We start from the raw sequence: 22,944 nt of genomic DNA on the forward strand, positions 1-22,944 counted from the left end.
GCATATCTTCTCTCCCTCCTACAACTCTTCTGTTTTCCTGGCTGCGCAGTGCTTACTGCTACCACTAGCCATTTGCAAATAGTTTCTGATGCTCAAATTTACTGGAGTGCAGCTGCCTGTGACAGTTGACATCTTTTGAAGGCCTGTGTTTGAACTTCCTCATTTTCTTAGCTCTCCAACATGATTTTTTTTTTAGACTTTCTCCTGCTATTTAGCTATGACAGGAAGGAATATACACCAATCACACTGGAAATTAGGTGCATGTGACATTCTTCTGGGAATGGTGACGGGTTGTTAATGGCACACCATGGCTCTTGCTTCACTTTCCTGAAGCTCTGATGTGTCAGTATGGCTTGTCAGTGGTAAACTGAGCAGATGGTGCTTGTCATGTGACATTTTCTGGGGCCCCTGCTACCTCTCTGTGGCTCTCTGGAATCCAGCAGCTCTCTGAGACTGCCTTTTAAGCTTTGATATTTTCCCAATGTGAACATTTATGACTTAGTAGTCAGGGTCAATTTCCACTGTTTTCAATCTAGAACTCTGACTGACATAAGAACTGACTTTAGTGATAACATCCTGAGACAATAAACATTTAAATCATGTAGATAATAATATTTTTCAGTATTTTAGATATATTAGCTAGGTGATTTTGGCCAAGAAAGTTTTTTAAATTGACATTAGGCATAAAAATATAAATTGAAGACATTTCACTGGCATATAAACACAAAACCACATGATTTCACAGAAAGACCAGGTGACTTGCTTCTCAGAAAAAGATATAATCTGAGGTAGAAAAAAGCAAGAGCTGTTAAAATACAGAATTTTAGTTCCATGAAAACAAACCATAACAAAAACAAGGGATCAATAAGTTACAATATATACTTACTGCTGCTTTTTAAAAAATAAGAATGCTTAGGTTACTTATTTGCTTTGTTTTGTCCTAAAGAGGATGGTTCAGTTTTGAAGAGACATTTAGAAGAAAAGAAGTAATTTTCTCTTCCACTATAGCAAGAAATGCAGAAATACTTTCTGGGATGATTTAAAGGAATAACTACAAAGAATTGTGCAACTGTATTTTACTCTGTATTATGTCATCTGTAGGGAGTAGAATCTCTGCAACCCATACAACTAATACTCCCATTATTTAACATGAAATTTGATGGCTTTACTTAAAATATTGAAAGTTTATTACTGCTATTACACGGCCTTGTGGACTGATGATACAAATTCTTTATTTACTGAGCCTAGTCACTCCTTGCTCCTTCTACCTTTCCATCTCCCCCTCTGACTTAAAAATTTACTTATTTGCATCCTCATTAGCATAAACTAAATGTATCTCCTGACCCTTGCATCCTAGATTTCCCAGAGAGGCCAATCTTTATTAAGTTACTGGAAACTTTGTCGACTGGTTAACTGTTAGGTCTTGTTCTCATGACCACTGCTGATATGGATGTTTTTGGTGATACAAAATTTAGATTTTGATAGGATGATGAGTCCAGAGACTTTTTGGAATTTTGAATAAAGGATAGGGGAAAGTTTAAGGATGAGAAGTATAGGTCAATATTACATGGTATTTTACTTTTCAGGAGAAGAAAGAAAGGATATGGTCATTGAAGGAAGTATTTTCTGTTTTGTCTTCTAGTATGGATGGAATTGGCTATTTGTAAACTGATGAAATAGGGCCAAAGGAGAGAAGAGGAAAGATAACCTGTTGAAGAAAGATAACCTAGTAGGAAAATTGCCTGAGACTGAGTACAGAGCAGAAGGGCTGGCTTGAGCTAAACATACAGAATTCACTCATCATAATACAGAGGGCTGAGATGCACAGGTGCAAATGAAGATAAAAATGTATTGACCAGCATCCATTGCACTAAGAAACTTATCTGGTAAGGTCTGAAAATCCACAAATGTCAAAATACAGAGAATAATTGTCAGTCAGTGGAGTGCTTGTCAACAAATAGAACATTTTTATTTCTTCCACCCCAAGGCTCAGGGACCATTTCAGAGGAAAGGCAGAAAGGTTGTAGCATCCAGAGGTCAGGGAGGACAGGAGCAAAACTATGTCTTCTGGACATAACAGCACCACTTCCCTAATGGATTGATAGTGGCCTGCATAAGACCTGCTCAAAATCAAGCCAGTTAACATTCTAGCATGGGGAGGGAAAATGTTCATGTGACCCAACCCTAGCTGAGGAACTGTGGGCTGTTGCTGACTTCTGGTGGATGGAGAGTCAGTTTTATTTATGGGTGTGGCCTCTGCTGGATTGCCCACTCTCCAGTGGCTGGCCCATACACAGAAGTATATGGGCAACACAAAGTAGATTCAATGGCTTATTTAAAAAAGGACATCAAGTTGTAGGGATATGAAGGTGAGGGTTGATTTGGGAGCAGGTGAGAGAGACTTGAGGATAGATATGATCAAAATACAATGCTTTAAAATTCTTTAAGAAGTATAAAAGTATTATATGAAGTTATAAATTGAAATTTATAAATATAAATGGAGTTGAGTTATAAATATAATAGTATTATATTAAAGAAATATAGGTGATACCATTGATGGGCTCATTAATGATATCTGATTGTATGTGTTTTTTAATGAATTAGGAAGCATAGTTATAAGTGACCTAGGATGGAGAAGTTTAGATATTTTGTAAGATTGGAAGGTATTTAGTAGATATGTAGAAAAGTGAGTGGGACAAGAATGAGCTATACAATGGTCATGCTTAAACTCTCATTGATGATAGAGATCATGGGTTTACAAAGACACTTGTCAGACATTTTATTGGACTTTTCTCTACATACACTCAACTTTCCACACTGAGTAGGTCACGGGCTTCAATTCTTATCTGGGTGAGAATTAAAGTGAGGAAGCAGGCAACTAGGTTGACTGGTACAAAAGATTGTAGACAGGAAGTGTCTGGATTAACTGAACCACCAGTCATCAGAGTAGTTGATGATGATGATGATCAACACAAAGGTAGGGGTCAAGACATTAATCACTGTCATTGAATATGCAGCTGTTTAAAGTGGAGTAAGTGTGGACTCACTCCTAAAACAATGCCATTCTCACCCATTGAGCAGTGTGAGCTCATGGTCAGGTGGATTGGCAGAGCTGTGAGGACCACTATACTGCTAAGTAATCACTGAACAAAAGGTTCCTGTGGTTTGGTGTATCTGGAGCTCAAGGTGAAATGGAGGAACTAAGGGGAAAAGCTACATAGAATGTGGAAAGGCGTTTTCTAGAAGCTCCTTTTCCTCATCATGAGATGGGCTCAGCAGAGGTCCCAAGCTCAGAGAGAGAGAGAGAGAGAGAGAGAGAGAGAGAGAGAGAGAGAGAGATTGTTATTGTATGATCTGCCAGGTCAAACTGTTGTACTTGTCTCTGGTCAAGACCATACTAGGTCATACAGTGTGTATATTGCTGGATGAAAGAGAGGGGAATGAGATACTTGTAGCAGTGGTCTTACGACAGTTGGACATTGGTAATAAGACCTAAGATGGCATAATGGAAGTGAGTGTTTCCAGTATTTTGGAGAAAAAGGAGAGGTGGTATTGTGTATTTGGAAATATAAATTTAGAATTTAAGGCATCAGGTGTTGGTCATGTGGCTTTCTGGTAGAGAGCATACATTGCAAGCTTGAGAAAGGTTCTGGGTACAATCTTCACAGCCCAACAGAACATAGTCTAAAATGCATTCAGTAGCAGTACTGCTGTTTAGGTAAAGGACAGCCTAACTTTTCGGCACTACCACACTTAATGATGAGCTCATCTGTATGTTTTCTATGAACAATAGCTTAGGAAAATTTTATCCATTCATAACAATTAAGAGATTTCTACTAGGCCTATTTTCTCCCTTTCTCTTCCTTTCTTTTTCTTCTTTCTATGCTGTAATATCTACAACTATGTTGGCTTACTTTACTGGTGGTATAAGTTTTCACTAACAGTGGACTTTATAAGATGGCTGTGGTAACTTATTTTGGTTTAAAATAAGAGTAATTTTTCAACTGAATGTAATCTATCTATCCAATCCATCAATCTATCTCTCACATTCTAGCTACCTATGTTTTTCAATTATGCTGCACTTAATCTGTTAAGTACCTGATATTCTTGGAATGTGTAATTCCTGAGGGATATTTTTTTTTTATTTTTTCATTTGAATTAGAAACAGGATTGTTTTACATGACAAAGCCCAGTTCCCTTCTCCCTCCCATCCTCTCCTACTACCTCACCGCAAGTAAAACCCTACCTATCACATATTCTTTCTGCTCCCCCTGGATGGTGAAGCCTTCCATAGGGTGTCATCAGAGTCTATCATATCCTTTGGAATAGGGCCTAGGCCCACCCCAATGTGTCTTGGCTTAGAGAGTATTCCTCAATGTGGAATGGACTCCCAAAGTCCACACCTATGCTAGGGATAAGGACTGAACTACTACATGAGGTCCCATAGACTTCCCAGGTTTCCTCACTGAAACTGGGGTCTGGATCAGTCCCATGCTGGTATCCCATCTGTCAGTCTAGGGAGCAAAAGTTCCCCGATGTCCAGGTCAGCTGTTTATGTAGGTTTCACCAGCCTGGTCTGGACCCCTTTGTTCTTCCCTCGTCCTTCTTTGCAACTGGATTCCAGTTCATTTCGGTGACTACGTGTAGGTGTCTGCTTCTACTTCCACCAGCTGCTGGATGAAGGCTATCAGGTGGCATATAAATCAGTCATCAATCTCATTATCTGGGGAGGGCATTTAAGGCAGCCTCTCCTGTGTTGCTTGTTAGCTGGTGTTATCTTTGTAGCTCTCCAGGCATTTCCCTAGTGCCTGATTCTCTGTAAACCTAAAATGTCTCCCTCTATTATGGTATCTCCATTCTTGTTATCTTCTATTCTTCCCCTGACTCAACCTTTCTGCTCCCTCATGTCCTCTGCATCCCTCCTCTTCTCCCCTTCTCATTCTCCTAGCTCCCTCCCCCATCTTCCCATGCTCCCAATTTGCTCAGGGGAATCTTGACTCTTTCCTCTTCTCCAGGGGACCATTTATGTCTCTCTCCAGGGTCCTCCCTGTTTACTAGCTTCTCTGTCAGTGTGGATTGTATGTCTAAATCCATATATGAGTGAGTACATACCATGTTTGTCTTTTTGTGATTGGGTTACCTCGCTCAGGATGGTTTCTTCTAGTTCCATCCATTTTCCTACGAATGTCAAGATTCTATTGTTTTTTTTCCGCTGAGTAGTACTCCGTTGTGTAAATGTACCACATTTTCTCTATCCATTCTTCAGTTGAGGGGCATCTAGGCTGCTTCCAGTTTCTGGCTATTACAAATAGTGTTGCTATGAACATCGTTGAACAGATGTCCTTGTTGTATGAATGTACGTCTTTTGGGTATATGCCTAAGAGTGTAATTGCTGGATCTTGTGGTAGACTGATTTTCATTTTCTTGAGGAGTTTCCATACTGATTTCCAAAGTGGCTGTATAAGTTTGCACTCCCACCAGCAGTGGAGAAGTGTTCCCCTTTCTCCACATCCTCTCCAGCATGAACTGTCATTGGTGTTTTTGATTTTGGCCATTCTGACAGGAGTAAGATGGTATCTCAGAGTTGTTTTGATTTACATTTCCCTGATGGCTAAAAAGATTTAATTGGTGTTAGCTTACAATTCAGAGGTTTAGTCTACTATCACCATGGGAGGAAGCATGATGGCATACAGCTTAACATGGTGCTGGGGAGACAGCTAGAGTTCTACATTTGGATCAGTATTATCCTCCTAATTTTTAAAATAAGGATGTTAATATTACTATTTTCCAAAGAACAGAGGTGAAAATAAAGGAGTATAAGGAAATTAGTGCCTAGAAAGTGATTTGAAGTATCTTCTTCCTATATAAGGTCTTCCCCCTTAGCCAGTGATCTGGGAGTTATGCTGGAACCCCAGGAAGGGAGTCTGAATGCATCTAACTCATGGTACTGGGAAATTCTAGTGGCAATAATGGCTTCCTTTTGTTCACATTGCTCAGTTTGTTCATTGTAATTTCCCAGTACACTCTCTGGTCATATATACTAAGGAAGAATAATAAGCTTTTGCCATTTATTTATGTAGAAAGGCCTTTAAAATACATTGTGGAAGTCATTTTGGTTGAGAATGATTGATAGTACTATTTAATAAAAAGACTTTTTAGATATTATTTTTATCACATGTTTGTACACACACATGTGCTTTTGTGTGTGAGTATATGTACATGAGTATATCTGCCTGCAGATGCTGAGGGGATCTGAGTCTCTGAAGCTGGAGTTACCATCAGTTGACAGCTTTTCTACATGGGTGCTGAGAACAAAGCTTTTGACCTCCTGAAGAGGAATGAATGTTCTTAGTCACTGAGCCATCTCCCCAGGCTTGGATTAAAAACTCTCTCCCTATCCCCCCAGGCTCTCTCTCTCTCTCTCTCTCTCTCTCTCTCTCTCTCTCTCTCTCTCTCTCTCTCGGTTAGCAAAGGTTGGGAGTGGAAGTTGAGGTGTAGGTGGCATTTGTATGTTTCTGAGAGAGAGAGAGAGAGAGAGAGAGAGAGAGAGAGAGAGAGTTACTATATATGTGCGGAGATCAGAAGCCAACCTTGAGTATATGTCTTCATCCTTAACCTTGTTTGAGACAGATCGTCTTAATGTTTGTTACTGTGTGCATTAGAATAGCTGGCCCATGAACTTGTAAAGATTTTCTATCTCTACCTCCCATCTCAACATAGGAGATTTGAGATTTTAGTGAGCACTGCCACATTCAGTTCTATGTGAGTTCTGGGAATACAAGCTCATTCCCACACCTGAACAGCAAGCACCTCATTCACTGAGCCACCTCCTCAGCCCTAATTGATAAAGGGTTTTAAGAGAAGATGAACAAAAATAATGCACTTGGCCTCTTGATGAGAATATTATTTTGATTCACTTGCTAATGTAGATAAATGACTTTTCAAGTTGATTCAAACTCTTTTATTTATGACCACTATTAAATGCAGTTAATTTTTTGTTTGGGAGTGAAGGCTTTGGTGTGGGAAAACTAAAAGTGTTGCATGGGAGGGCAATACTGTGCTCAGTTGTCCTATGTTCAGTCACAAATATCTTTTCATTAGCCGTCTGCCAATTTCCTCTCTTCCCCCCACCCCGGGATTATGGGGATAATGAAGTATTGTGTAAAAGATATTTTAAAAAAAGATAACAATGTAACTTAGGTTGCTAACAGGTGACTTCAATATTATATAAATAAGATATTAATTTAGAAGCTTACCATGGGATAATAGACTACAACTGACATACTTTTAGACTAAGAATGGAATCTTGCCAAATCCCCTACTGTGTTTTGTTCCTGCTGGTTTACTAGTTTAAGAATAAATGCCTACTATGGAATGCACCAGGCTGCACACTGAGGTTTTATCTACTTCCTTGCTGGAGGAAAGTACTTTTATAAAAATACAATATAAAACAAAACAAGTAAAACATGCAAGAAGATGTAATATCACAAGTAATTTTACACTAAAGCAGTGAGACTGTAAACCCACTTTTCCTTGGACATCTGTGTTATTCAGTTTGCTCCTTCACTAGCCTGAATACTGGCTGGATGTAGAGGAGCTGACTTATGTCTGTGCCTCATTTTGAAATGCTCAGAGAACTACAGAAGTAGTAGCTGAAGTGAGGCAGGACTTGAGTGGCTCAACAGATGCCAGAATATGACAATTTAAGTGAGGGAAGCAGGGAAGTTGTGGTGAGAGCTGGGTAAACCAAGATGTAGTTTATCAGCAAAGCAAACAGTAAGACTAGCATGGGGGAAATAAATGTTCATGTCACAAAATTATAGTATACCTGTGCATTTTGTCCCTTCAGCCAGACTGCATGCTCTTGGAAGGCAGATAGCATTCCTTTGTCTTCTAGGCCAACCCAACTATCGCCATCCTGAAGCAGAGTAGCTGTGGTGCTCTATAGGAGACCCCAATGATACTGGACCTACGAACATTGCCTGTGGAGGGAAGGAGAACGGTCAGAGTTTACCAGATTCGTAGGGCTTTTCCTTGATCCTCATGAGGGAACTCTCTTCCACAATCACCACCACGTGAGGGGTTGAACAATAGGATGCTGAGAGCATACTTCTTGATCTCACTGCTTGTAAGTTACCCAGATGATTTCAGAGTGATGAAGCTGTCCAAGAGTCAGCAATACTTCTGGAAGAAACCCCAATAAAGTCATTGGTTGACCAAGATGGCCTTGATTGGAATCTTTTCTTTGATTTTGTCAGTGTCATGTACAACTTGGTTAAAAAGGTGAATTTTTTCTGTCTCCTCAGGAAATTTCATACAGCAGGATGGTAGTTGGTTTTATAATCGCATTCTTGAGTGGTAGGGTATGGTGTAGAATAAGGTTAGTTGCTTCACAGGCTTTCTTAAGATGTCCTATGATGGTTCTGTGGATGCTTCAGGATGAATACATGCTTGTAGTTGCAGGCCATGCTGTCTTGTTAGAGGACATAGCAAAGGTCAGAGAGGAAATATGCTAATTTAGGACCATGGCACAATTCAGTTAACCCAACAGGCTAGTGTTGTCATTGATTTCCTACACCAAGCCTACCTTTCCAGCCTCCTTCATTTCTCTAACCTTTGATGACTGCTTCAACATTTTATGGGTTGACCTAGGAGTGTCTATCTATTTCTCACAAACCCAGCTCTCACATATTCTTATACTTGACCTCTTGTCTGATTAAATTTTGGTTTATCTTGCCCCATCCTGTCCCCTGTGATTCAATGTTATAATATAATACATAGCCTTCATTTGTGTGAGTGATACCAATGTGACCACAGAGCCCTGAGCCTGACAAGTAAGATTTGATTGTAGATAGCTTAGTGCTCAGTTTGACAGATCACTGTAACTGTCTTAATGAACATTATATAACTGATTTAAAGTCTGGTGCACATTCTACTAAGTCATAACTGTTGGATAGGCTCCTGCCTTTGTAGCATGCTGTTAAAAACATGGTGCATCTTATTTTTCTTTCAACCCTCTATTTCCAATCATAGATTTGTACATAGTATTTTACAAATAAACCACTAATTTTCAGATAATTGCACCAGGAAAGTGACAGCTCTATTATACTTGGTATTTTGCTTAGAAAAACACATTAATGATGAAGACACATTTAGATCTTTAGCCTGAGAAAGACTGTTTTCAGCATTATTCAAGTTTATTCTATGTATTCATCTTATTTTATTTTTTATTTTCAGCAAAAGAAAATAGCTATTTAATTTGGCAGGAGTGTCTGTTTGGGGATTTCTGGTTAAGAGCATCCATGCTTCAGTTTCTGCAGAGCTATATAAGAGTTAGATCTATGTGTGAAATCTTCAGCTCTTGGGTTATTGGACATCACTTTCAGAATGCTGTGTCTTTGTTTAGTCATGAAACAGGGCCAAGACTCCGATGTCTTCAAATGGGAGCTTACTTGTCAATAATACTTTATATAATTTCAATATAATTGTAATTTTACTACACAGGGATAAGTGTTCTTTAAAACTAAAATCAAAAGTGAATGTTTAAGTCATAACTCATTTTTGCAGTTTTGTAATTACCCTCAACTTTCTTATTTTTGGAATAATATTCTCCCCTGCTCCCCACAGCCCCACTAGACAGATAGTGACTAGACTTGTATTAGAAGGTGGCTTTTTTCTTGTGTGTTTGCTTTTTGGAGAGAAAACATTTTTTGAGAGGATTTAGTTGGCTTCCCTCCCTATATTATATGTCTTACCATAGCAAGTTTATTTTTCAAGAATCTTTTAAAAGACAGCCGATTTAGTAAATTTAGTCCAACTTAATTTAAAACTATTTTATGTGTATATTATGGTGTGTATCTGTACAGTGTATGTTCACAAGTGTACAGGATCACAAGTATGCATTAACTCCTTCATGAAGTCAGAAGACAGCACTGGGTGTCGTCCTCTGGAGGATACTGAGTTTCCTGATCTGTCACTCTCTGCCATATTTACTTGGGACAAAACCTCCCACTAAATCTGGAGCCAGGCTAGGAACCAGCAATTCCCAGTGACCCTCCTGTCTTTGTCCCTCTCAGTTCTGAGATTACAGAGATGTGTAGCTTCATTTGGCTTTTTACATGGATGTTGGGGATTTAAAGTGGGGTCTTCATGCTTGTTAGGAAGCAGTCTTACCCACTGAGACATTCCCCAGAGACCTCAAAACTATTCATCTTTCTACCAAATAGAAGGTGTAGAGTTATAAAATCATGGATATTTTATTTGTATTCTTTATTTTTAATTTTTTCAGACTTCATATGTGAGTACTGTATTTACATCATTCTTTCCCTTCCTCCCTTCAATTACCAAGTCCTTTTTACTTCTCAAATTCATGATTTCCTATTCTTTAATTACAATTTAATTACAATTGTCACCTCTCTCTCTCCTTTATGGATACAACCTGTTGAGATCATTTCGTATTGCTTAAAGGTATGTAGGAATAACTTCTTGGGGTTGACTGATTTTGCTATTGCCAGCAACCATTGATTGCCCTAAGTTGTTCTACTAAGTCCTGTGAGAATGTTTGCTTTTGTTTCTAACAACACATTTAAAGTAACTGTTAAGCAAATAATAACCCATTCTAACTTGTCACATGTTGGCTTCTGAATAGAAATCCCAGAAAAGATGATGTCACATGGTCTATAAGCCCCACCCCAACCCCACTGCCAATGTATGAAGAGGCAGTCTGAATCTGTTTCACCAATACTGGGTAGATTGTCATAGGTTTTGAGTGAGAAATGAAGGGTCTGCCTCAGGTCTTCTGTTTCATTCACCTTGTTTCAGAGGTGACCATGAGATTTAGAAGAGCATGGCACATGATCATGGTCCATATAAGTTAATCAGTAGTTTTATTCTTCCCCTGTGTTTCAGATGAAGCCACTAGTATAGGAAAGTGTGAGCAAAGTGGCATGTCTAATTCACTCAGTAATTCTAAGACTTTGTAGTTGAGAAATAGCCATCTCAATCTGCAGCTTTCTGATGTAGCCCAAGGAAATATAGAGAAGAGGGCACCCAGCAGTTTCCTCAGTCATGTGATACTACACTGAGGCTATCTTCATGAGGTATGGCCCGGCAACTAGAATTTTAAGTTTGTGTTGCTTCCAAAACAGGATTATAGATACATCACAGACTCCAGTTTACTTGTGGTTTGGAAATGCAAGATCAATTTTCTTCAGTGGTTCTCCTTCTTCTATTTGATTCTATACATATGCATCACGACTTGACTTTATTAAGAGCACTAGTCTGAGCTTTGTTTTTAGAGCTATCCATATTCTAAACATGGTTCCCATGGTCTGTGCTATCTTATGGGGAACAGTAGAGGGATATTTCCTTACAGACATTTACTTTTCTGAAAATGTATCAAAGTCACATTGAAGCCCCTGTGATAGAATGGTTACTATTTTTCTCTAATCTCTTTCACCAGGTTTTTAGAGTCCTATGGGAAATTTGGTGACATTGTGACTATAGGTAATGTTAGAATGAGAAGAGGGCTCTGGAATCTGGTGATGGATCTAGGTTCATGGTTCCTGTTATGTTCTTATCTCTGTTCAGTTCTACAGGTCAGCTAGGCTTCACACATAGGAGGAGGGCTTTACACATCACAGGGGAGGCATCAACATCATCTCTCAGTATCACAAGTCAGTTGGGCTTCACATATAGGACAGAAGGCATCACCATAGTCTCTCAGAACCTGAATAGTCAGACTGACAAAAGACAAGGAATTTTCTATAAGCCTTTTCCTAGGTGTTGACTAAAAACAGCTTTTGAAGGAAAGGTGGCTTGCCGGGTACTGGGGTGTCTGAGCTGATTTTTTAGTCCTTGCTGTGCTATCTGAGGAGCTCACTGTCATCACTCTCCAGCAGGGAAGCGGGATTCTGGGAGCTGTTTTAAGGGTATAAATTGGCTTCTTTAATGAAGCTGAAGCAGCCAGGGGAGGCCCACAAGGAGGAGAAGGTGACCACTTACCTTTCCTTCTCTGGCCCTTTCTGCCATCTCCAACAGCTCTCTGCAGGGAAGCTCTGATTTCATACAAGATTGTTTCAATGTTAAATTGACACTAAATGAAGAGCACAGTAAGCTCCCAACATAAACTTTTTAAGAGAAGAAAAATTTGCAGGCAGCCAGGTGGGGAGTGGATGTAGAAGCAGGGAGGTGACCGATAAAACCACCCAAGGGAATGGGAAGAGGAAGAAGGGAAAAAAGGCATCTAGCTTAGTTTAAAACCTATCAGTAATCCTCACAGATCTTGCACTTACAATACCTGTTAGTGCTTATTTTCCATGATTAATATCTTTCCTAATCTCAAAGAACAAAATGACCATCTGAAATCTTTTCTCCATGTGCTATGTCAAGGTCAGGGCACTCCAGATTATCCTAATTTCATCTGTGGGATGCCTTGTGGCTCAAGCTCTCAGCCAGTGTTTCCATGCTTTGCAACAGAGTCAGGTCATATATTCAAGGAGCAATAAAATGTCTTATTGTGTCCTAAAGGGATGTTAAGGACCAGATCCTGATGTCACATTGTGGCTATGTTAGAAGATGACTAGAACTTTTTTTTCTCAAAAAGTGCTGCTAAGCATGCTGTTGCTTGTTGAATAAAATCCAAAGGGAGATATATGGAGAGATACAAGGTAATATGTCCCAGAAAAGATTTGGTGTTTAGATGACAACTCATTTTGTGCTAGAGGCAGTAGTATTTGTCTATCTGCCTATATCTATCTATCTGTCTGTCTGTCTACCTATCTTTCATACAATGCAGAGACAATTCATTTGACTTAAAATTACATGTATGATGAAAGGAGAAGATAAATATTACTATTTAAACACATGCATAGTGTATCTGAATACACATTTATATAGGACAGATTTAATTTACTCAGAAATGTTTCTGTACAAATGATAAGAGTTTTTGGTAATCACAGCCTGGGTTCAGGTCCTTAAACTAGGAAGGGTGTCACCATGAAGAAATGAATTGTCTGGCCACCAGATGAGTTTCAGACAAGTGGCCAGACCCAAACAACCTTCTGTATTTATACTGAAAAACAAGAATGTTTTTCCATACTAACAGACAGGGTTTTCCATCCTCCAAAGTTAACCTCCAGCAAAAATAAATGTATGAAATATGTTTTCCCCAAAATTTTACAATCTTTTAAACCAAAACAACACATCATTTTGCTAGCTTGGCCAAATATTGAGCCAGGTACATCCTGTCTTTACAAAACTAAAAGGTGATAAACATAGGCATACAGTTTCAAGAAAAAATAATCTTGTTCAAAACTTAATAAAGTATATTTACAGAAAAAGGAGTGATCTGCATTCAATCCTGTTAACACTGAATCAGGACAGTTGTAAGGGTCTGGAGTGACAACTGGCATCCCCAGACAAGAAACCTGAGAAGCATCAGCTCCCAAAGAATTTTAGAGGAAAATATTTGAGAAAAAAATTGGTTTTCAAGAATGATCAGATCTGTTTCATGGGTGACTGACAAATTGACAGTAAAAACTGCCAAGAGAATCGTCAGTATAACGAGATAGAAGAGAGTGTGCAGGTCACATGGCCCAAGCAGTATTCTGGATGGCCCGAAGTTCACTGGTCCTTGCCAAGACTGTCCCTATAGGCTTTGGCTCATCTGGAGACCCATTGGACAATCACTCATATACTGGTATGAAACTAGGCCACATGGTTCCCAAGAGTAATTTAGTAAAATACAATCCTAATGCATTGTAGAATGTTCTCTACTCTCCAACTTACAAGCGAAAGGTGTACATCATGAGAATTAATGCAGTAGAGTCACACTTTTCAAATGTTTGGCTTCTTGTTCTGCAAAGACCAGAAACATTTGAATAATTATTGAGAGAATCTTTTTGTTTGTTTGTTGGAACTAATAAAATATGTGACAGTGGACAATTTAGCATCATCTATTAAAAGAACACAACATAATTTTTACTAAAGATATTGTTCAGAAAATTGTGTTCATTACACACATATGCTCTGCCATTGTGCTGGGAACTTTATTTGGCACTGGGTGCTAACCTGATTCTGAGGAGTCCATAGCAAAGAAACATGTAAACCTGGCATAATACATCTGCGTCTTGTTAGGGGTACCAGTAGATACAATAGTGACACACGATTTAAGAAGATACATGCAGGTTGCATCCAAGAAACAAGGGGATCTGGAATAGGTGGTTTTCCTTTAAATATTATGGAAAAATTCCAGTAAGAGGAAACAGCATTTTCATCATCACAGAGGCAGGGAGGAACTGCCCTGCATGATTTCCAATTGAAACCTCATTTTCATTTCCATATTTGAGAAGAAAACAAATCATGTCGCTTGTAGCAAGTGTGAGACAGGTAAGACAAGGACATGAACTTTAGCAGCAACTAAACAGAATGATTTAATATTGATGAAATGGTTCATTCTGGTGAAGTGTGTCTGTTCTTCTAAGGACACAATGAAATAATTACTTTTAGGAGAGAGAGAGAGAGAGAGAGAGAGAGAGAGAGAGAGAGAGAGAGAGAGAGAGAGGGAGAGAGAGAGAGAGAGAATCTGGAATAGAGAGGTACTGACAGGGAAAGTCTAGATGCTCCTTGCCATCTGTCCATGGACCAGGAGTCATGGGGATGAGACTGTGGACATTGAGGGTGTTAGGAAAGTGTTGTGTTTCCTTCTTGGCAAAAAAAAAAAAAAAAAAAAAAAAAAACACAGAGAAGCTTAGTGAAGTCTGCCACAGTGAGCATTGGTCCTACAGATGGGGGAAGAGACAGGTGAATGACATTGGAGGACAGGCAAAATTGATCTAGAGATGAGGACAGTGGCCTCCTGGCAGTGAATGTGGGTGTGCACATGACCTTCAAGAGCCCCTTAACATTACATCATGCTTTGATTATCTCAGCAAATTTTATCCACACATTTTATACTGACTGTGACAACATCTTCTATTCTTGATAATTTTAATGTGACAACCAACGGGCACTGGCATGTTCTACACCTCCCAGTTACGGGGCTATTCCTGGCTGTCACCTTCTCACTGTAACTTGTCCTATGGAATGCTCACATCTCAAAGGACCTGGACCAGGCCACACCTTCTGTTTCTCTCTCAAAGTTTTCCTGAGGAGAGGCAAATGAGTCAGAATAAGAATTAGCCAGCTCACTACCCCTGCATCCTCCAATGCTTTGAATCCTGGGAAGATTAGAGTTGGATGTGCTCCCTATCTCAACAGCTCTGTAAAACTTTATGTCATGTATTTCTTTGTATAAATGCAAATCAGAGCCTTATTTAATTATCTATGGTTATTTTTGCTTTTGCTTGATTTTCTCAATGCTTAATTTTGTGCCTTGATGTTGGAGCTATTTCAAGAAGCACTCTGAACCCTGTTATAATGAGCTGAAAATTAATAAGTAAAAATAATCAGAAATCTTTCTAAGCTCATGAGTTTCCCCGCATAACCTCAGTTCTCTGCTGAGTTGGTGAACATCCTTGATCCTTTGTCATTGGGTAATTTTTTTAAGTCTAACAGTCTTTCCTCTTAGCACATATAGCTTTCAAAAAGTAATAATGATAATACTAGTGGCAAAACATCACACTATTTCCCATGGATGGGGAAAATATGTCTCTACATTACTTCTCCTAACCTACGTCAGCCATAAGAAAAACTCCCTGCTGTCATCTTATTGCCAGTGATAGAGCATTTTTGCTCTTTATGTCTTAGTTTCCATGGCTTGCCTTCCAATTTCTTTTTCTTTGTTTCTTTTTTCTTTTTTAAGCAGGGTTTCTCTGTGTAGTTCTGGCTGTCCTGGAACTTACTCTGTAGACCAAGGTGGCTTCGAACTCACAGAGATCTACCTGCTGCTTCCTACCGAGTGCGGGGATTAAAGGTGTGTGCTATCACAGGCTGGCTGCCCTCTAATTTCTATAGAGAAGAAACAGACACACATCCTCCCTTTGTTGAGGTTATTTTCTCCTAGCTAAACTGTGTCATTCAAAATTGTTAGCCAGCACTCAAGCATAAGTAAAGTTTAGAACTGAAACTGTTTTCCAGGTATGCTATTGTGTCTTTGGAATGAATTTGATGGTGTAGATCCTATATATAATTGAGAATGATTGTTAGACAAAATTAAGGCTAAACTTTCCTTTGGACCACATTGTGTGATAAGGGCATCTCTATTTTATTACTTCTTCTATACCAGAATTTTCTGGAGGAGTCCTCTCAGTGAAAGCCAGAACAATTTGCTCAGGGACCTGCTAGACTACTGACCAACCCTTTATTTGGGCTTAGCCTGCTTTCATGACTGTTTCTACCACCATATGCCTCACTCAGTTTGGCATCCAGAGTTCTTCAAATCTTATTTCTTTTTGTTTTGGTCTCTTTCTTCTAGGACTTACAAGTGTCTGCCTTTGTCCTTCTCTGCCTCAGCTTGTCTTAAGCAAAACTATCCCTTACCTGAGACCTGAATTACCAGACTATTCCACATTAGATCCTGAATTCTGGCATTCTAGAAAACTTAACAAATTCTTAGGACCACATGGAGAGTAGAAACCCAGTCCTCATGTCTTGAAAACATTTCTAGTTCCAAATCCAACCTGGTTCTAAAAGCTGCACAATTGGGTGAAGCCTGGGAATTTGCATGTATGCAATACAACAGCAAGCCTTCTGGCTTTTGTGACCTATGCCTTGTGATGAGCTATGGGATTTGAAACTCTGGTTTTCCAAATCAAGTATTTCTTTTTAGTTTGGGAACTCTGTTTAGTCAGTCTTTTGTTATTTTCATGTATCTGGCTGATTTTTCTCTACTTACCTGTTTAGGTCAGTTCCCTTGTCATGTGCTTGAAAATGGCAGGTAAAGGTTTGCACCTAGAAAGTCATTTGATTTTAGTGTTTATAATTCATCTATGACTTTAAAGATTGTGTTAGCTTACTAGGGAAATTCTTGAGCACCTGCTAGTTTTAGAAGAGATTTCAGGGAGGAAAATTTCATCAAAATGAGAGTAAACTATGAAAACAAACCATGTGATGAAATTTGCACTGGGGCTGGGGTCACTAAAATTTTTGTATTTTACAAAACTCTTAATTTAACCTTTGAATAGTCCTTGAGATATTACTTACCTAGACTGTTTCCCTAATTAAAGATGGTTTCAACTTGCAATTGAATTTATTTTCTCCTTCCCGAGAAGATCCATGAGATGGTCAGATGCTTTTGTTATTAAGTATTACCTACTTGACTGTCTCTAACAAGTGAGGGACTGTGCTGACAGAATCCAGCTGCCACCTATTAGACGATATCACTATGCCTTGTAAAATTGGGAGGCAGTGCATCCCAAATGACAGTGATCTTTTGATGTCTCACTGATGGTTAGGCCTTTCAGGACTATTGAAGACATACTTAAGTCTGAATCAGGCAATAATGTTAGAGAAAATAAATATCCACATTTTGGCATCAGCTTAAATATATTCAATTTTAAGAATGTTCAAAGGCACACATATGCTGTTTGACTTATTACCTTTTGTTCATGCAGTGTTCAAACTGGCCTTTTGAGATCTGAATTATCACTCTGGCTAATTCCTTTGGCAATCTTTTGCCAATATACTCTAATTATGATTTTGTTAAGGCATTAGTAGTATGGAAGTGATCTTTTTCTTAAATAGAAATACTGGACAAAAGGTAAATTTAATTAAATATATTTTGCTTTTCCCTTTAATCTGAAATGGCCAAATGTCAAAGATATCTCTTTTAAAATGTTTCAAAACATTTGAGGAAAATGCAACTAAATGTTAGTTGTAGGCACTAAATCATAGTTAAGGTATTGGCTTTTTAATTTAAGTTTAAACTCTCTTCTTCTTCTTTAATTCTTAGGATTTCTTTTCTCATTTCTTCTTCTCTGGCTGTTTAGATACCAGGGATTCACAGCTGAAGAGTTCCTTGTATCAGAGAGGGATGGAGGGAGGAAGAAACACTTTTATAGATTTTTTTCATCACTCAGGACAAGTGTTGACTGTGAGGATACCGTCATGCCATACCTCTACAAACAGCCAGTCAAGTGCTCTTTGGAAGATCATTGGAACCCTGCAGCCTCTGATGACTTGAGTCTTTGAAAAAGGCCTACCCTGTCTTCAGAGAATGTCTCACTATGCATAGGTTCATAAAGCCTACCCAATTTTGGCAAACTCCTCTGACAAACCTAGTTGTCTGGTAGATATTCTTCCATCACTTGCAAATGTGAGAAGGCTGGTTTTGACTGCCCCAGAAATGATCATGCAAATCCTGAGCCCTACCACATTCTTCCTTGCTCCTGTGTGTTTTCATGGGCTGAAAATCAGTCCAGCCACTGTCTATTAAATGAACACTTTTCTCCTGACTTGATTCAAATACCTTTCCTCATGTAGTGTTCCAGGATGCCCTTCCTTCTCTTCAAAGCAGAATGGGTTGTAGCACTTCCTGTACTTATTATTCAATTTTTATACCCACTGTAATAGTTAATAGATCATACGATTATATTCTGGTTTGGAGATGCCTGCAGTTGGTTCATGAGACTGTCTCATATGAACTTAATTAACTGCCCTGGTCGTCTCCCGGTGGTGGATAGCATTTTTCTCTCCTCTGGCATGCTCCACAGATGCTCCTTGGAAGCCAAGGAAGCTCATTGTCCTGCACTTTACCTTCTCTCCTCCACATGGATGCCTGCCGAGCAGCTGCTTAAATGCTAGTGTTCAATCTGTTTTTCTCCAGAGCCTCCCTGATGGCAGAGTCCATTCACTCTCTCTGTGATTGTGGCTTATTTTACTGTTCCTACAAAGGCCATTTTATGCTCTCAGTGTCTTATAGAAGCTTTACAGAATAACTGGTGCCCAAGCTTTCCTATCACAGAATTACAAACAAAGGAATCAGAATCTGGAAGAAGAGCAAAAGCATTTAATTACAGGAGGCAGCATGTCTACTATGCATGTCCCATGTTAACAGTGATCTGGGATTTCATGGGTAGGATGGCTAGAGAACCAATGATACAAATGGCTTTGGGGGAGTTAACCTTCACTTATGTAGAAAACCATCTGTCCTAGGAAATACATTTTTCCTGGCATGTCCCATCAGTCATATACATATGTGTAAAACACCCACATAACAATCATCATAATACATTTATTGTACAGTATATGCTCATTTGTTATTACAAAGCTGAAGCACTCATGTGTCAAGTTTCTTTATATACCCATTGACTGGTATACTATTAATATCAACATTGCCATTTAAGTAATTTTAATTAAATTTATTTTAACTAATATGTAAAAGCAACATCATGCCTGTTAAAGAAGTTTTGAGGTATGTATACATTAAATAACATTCAAACTAGGTTGCATGCTTCATTTATTCAAACACTTACTATTTCTTCATAATAGGGTCATTCCAAAGTGTTCATACTAACTTTCCTTTGTTATTAACACATATTCTTTGTATAGTATGACAAATTTCATTGTAACTTTTAAATGATACTTGTAGTATTTATTCTTTGAGAGTTTCATACATGTGTACAGTGAATTTCACCCTTCCCTCTAATGTCTCCAGAATACTCCCTGCCCGCCCTCCACCTTCATGTCTGTTTTGATTTTGGCCCTCTCAACTTGATTAGTTCTGTCTACCCACACATGATGTAGGGCTGGCCACTGCAGCATGGCCAATCTACTGCGGATCACACCTATAAAGAGAAAAGAAACTGATTGGTTCTCGGTCCTCTAAGAGCCACCATTGCTATAGCTCCTCTGCTAGGTCCCTCAACTCTTTGCTGTGCACAGTGCATCACTGACCCTTGAAGCCACCCAGTGTGCAATAGCACATCAGAACCTCTCACTTCTCTCTAATTGCAATTCGAACTCCTTAATCTGCCCTTCTTTCTCACCCCCAATTGTGGTGGTTTGAATAAGGTCATAGGGAGTGACTCTATGAGGAGGTGTGGCCTTGTTGGAGGAAGTGTGTCACTGTTGATGGGCTTCGAGGTTTCAAATGGTTAAGCCAGGACCAATGTGGCACTGTCTTTCTGCTGACTATGAATCTTGATGTGGAATTGTGGGCTACCCCTCTAGCACTGTGTCTGCCTGTGTGTTATCATCCTTCCCACCATGACAACAATGGACTAGACCTCTGAATGGTAAGCCAGGCCCAATTAAATATTTTATTTTATAAGAGGTGCCATGGTCACAGTGTCTCTTCACAGCAGTAGAAACCCTAACTAAGACAGAAGTTGGTGCCAGGGATAGAGGAAGAGCTGTGATAGGCTGAGCCATGTTTTTGCCTGGAGGAATATAGCACACTTTGGGACTTTGGACCAGAAAAGTGATTGGAAGAATGTGGTCGTTTTTTTTCATTTTGATTTTAAAGAGAGTTACACTTAAGAGATTGCCATGAGACTTTGAACTTAGGACTTTTAGCAGTGTGGAGACCTGGATACAATATGGATGGGAACCTTTGAAGTTGGATTGAATGTAGTTTTGCATTATGATATGGCTACAAGACTATGTGGGTCCGGAAGTATAATGTTGTGGTTTAAATGAAAATAACTCCTTTAGGCTCAAAGGAAGTGGCACTATCAGGAGGCATGACCTTGTTGGAGGAAATGTGTTACTAGGGGTGGGTTTTGAGGCTTCAAATGGTCAAGAAAGGCCCAATTTGCCCTCTCTTCCTGCTGTCTGCTGATCGAGATGTAGAACTTCCAGCTACCTCTCTTTTCTTTTCTATTTAGGAATAATAATTTTACAAATCAATCCCCCATTCCCTCTTCCTCCCATCCTCCCATGCCCCCTACCAATCCCCTCATCCCAACCTCCCACCGGATTACCAAGGACGGTGAGGCATTCCATGGGGGACCATCAAAGTCTGTCACATCATTTGAGGGACGGCCTAGGCCCTCCTCCATGTATCTGGGTTGGAATAGTATCCCTCCATAGGGAATGGACTTCCAAAGTCCATTTGTGTACTAGGGATAAATACTGATTCCACTGTTAGAGGTCCCATAGCCTGCCCAGGCCTCCTAACTGGCACCCACATTCAGAGGGTTTGGTTCAGTCCAATGCTTGTTCTCCAGCTTTAAGACGGGGATCCGTGTTCTCTCCCTAGGTCAGGTCAGCTGGTTCTGTGGGTTTCTCTAGCAAGGTCTTGACTGCTTTGCTCATCCCTCCTCCCTCTGTACAACTGGATTCCAAGAGTATGGCTCAGTGCTTAGCTATGGGTGCCTGTTTCTGCTTCCATCAGCTACTGAATAAAGGGGCCTATGTTGGTTCCCCAGCTGTCAGACTAGGGTCCATGAGTTCCCACTTTCTCAGGTCAGCTGTTTCTGTGGGTTTTTCCTGGGTGGTCATGACCCTTTTGTTGGTCATTCTTTCCTCTCTGAAACTGTATTCCTGGAGTGGGGCTCAATGCTTAGCTGTGAATCTCTGCTTCTGGTCAGCTAGTGGATGAAGGCTCTGGGATGACATTTAGGGTAGTCACATTCTCATTAGGGCATTTAAGGTAGCCTCTCCACTATTGCTTAGGTTCCTGGTTGGGGTTTCCTGTGGATCTCTGTACAATTTCCCAGTGCCAGATTTCTCTTTAAACCTATAGTGGCTCCCTCTATTGATGTGTCTCTTTTCTTGTTCTCTTCTATTCCTCTTCCATTCAAACTTTCTGATCCCTCATGTTCTCTTCCCCCCACCTCTTCTCCCTTCCTCTTTGTCCCCACTTCCTCTCCCCTCCCCCCATGCTCCCATTTTGGTCAGGGGCTCTTGTCTTTTCTGCTTCACTGGGGTCCATGTATGTCTCTCTTATGGTCCTCCTTGTTTCCTTGCTTCTCTGGAGGTGTGGATTGTTGGCTGGTAATCCTTTGCTCTATGTCTAATATCCATATATGAGTGAGTACATACCATGTCTGTCTTTCTGTGACTGGGTTACCTCACTTAGGATGGTTTCTTCTAGTTCCATCCATTTGCCTGCATCTTTCAGGATTCCATTGTTTGTTTGTTTGTTTTTTCTGCTGAGTAGTACTCCATTGAGTAAATGTACCACATTTTCTGTATCCATTCTTTGGTTGGGGGGCTACTAGGTTGCTTCCAGGTTCTGGCTATCACAAATAGTGATGCTATGAACATAGTTGAAGAGATGTCCATTTGTATGTCCTTATTAAATGTGCATCCTTTGGGTATATGACTAAGAGTGGAATTGCTGGAACTGGTTCCCATTTTCCAGAGAAACTGCCATACTGATTTCCAAAGTGGCTGTTCAAGTTTGCACTCCCACCAGCAGTGGAGAAGCGTTCCTTTTTTTCCACAGCCTCTCCATCATTGGTGTTTTTGATTTTAGCCTTTCTAATGGGTGTAAGACGGTATCTCAGAATTGTTTTGATTTGTATTTCCCTGATGGCCAAGTATGTTGAGCAGTTTCTTAAGTGTCTTTCAGCCATTTTAGATTCATCTCTTGAGAATTCTCTATTTGGTTCTGTACTCCACTTTTTATTTGAATTATTTGGTGTTTTTGTGACTAGCTTTTTGAGTTCTTTGTATATTTTGGAGACCAGCCCTCTGTTTGATGTGGGGTTGGTGAAGAGTTTTCCCATTCTGTGGGCTGCTGTTTTGTTTTGTTGACTGTGTCCCTTGCCTTACAGAAGCTTCTCAGTTTCAGGACGTCCCATTTATTAATTGTCCATCTCAGTGTCTGTGCTATTGGTGTTATGTTCAGGAAGCGGTGTCCTGTACCAATTCATTCAAGGGTACCTCTCACTTCTCTTCTAAGAGGTTCAGTGTGGATGGATTTATGTTGAGGTCTTTGATACATTTGGACTTAGGTTTTGTGCATGGTGATAGATATGGATCCATCTTCAATTTTCTACATGTCTCCATTCAGTTATGCCAGCACCATTTGTTGAAGATGCTTTCTCTTTTTCCATT

Source organism: Cricetulus griseus, chromosome 3 (assembly GCF_003668045.3).
Source record: "Cricetulus griseus strain 17A/GY chromosome 3, alternate assembly CriGri-PICRH-1.0, whole genome shotgun sequence".
NCBI classification, from domain to species: domain Eukaryota; kingdom Metazoa; phylum Chordata; class Mammalia; order Rodentia; family Cricetidae; genus Cricetulus; species Cricetulus griseus.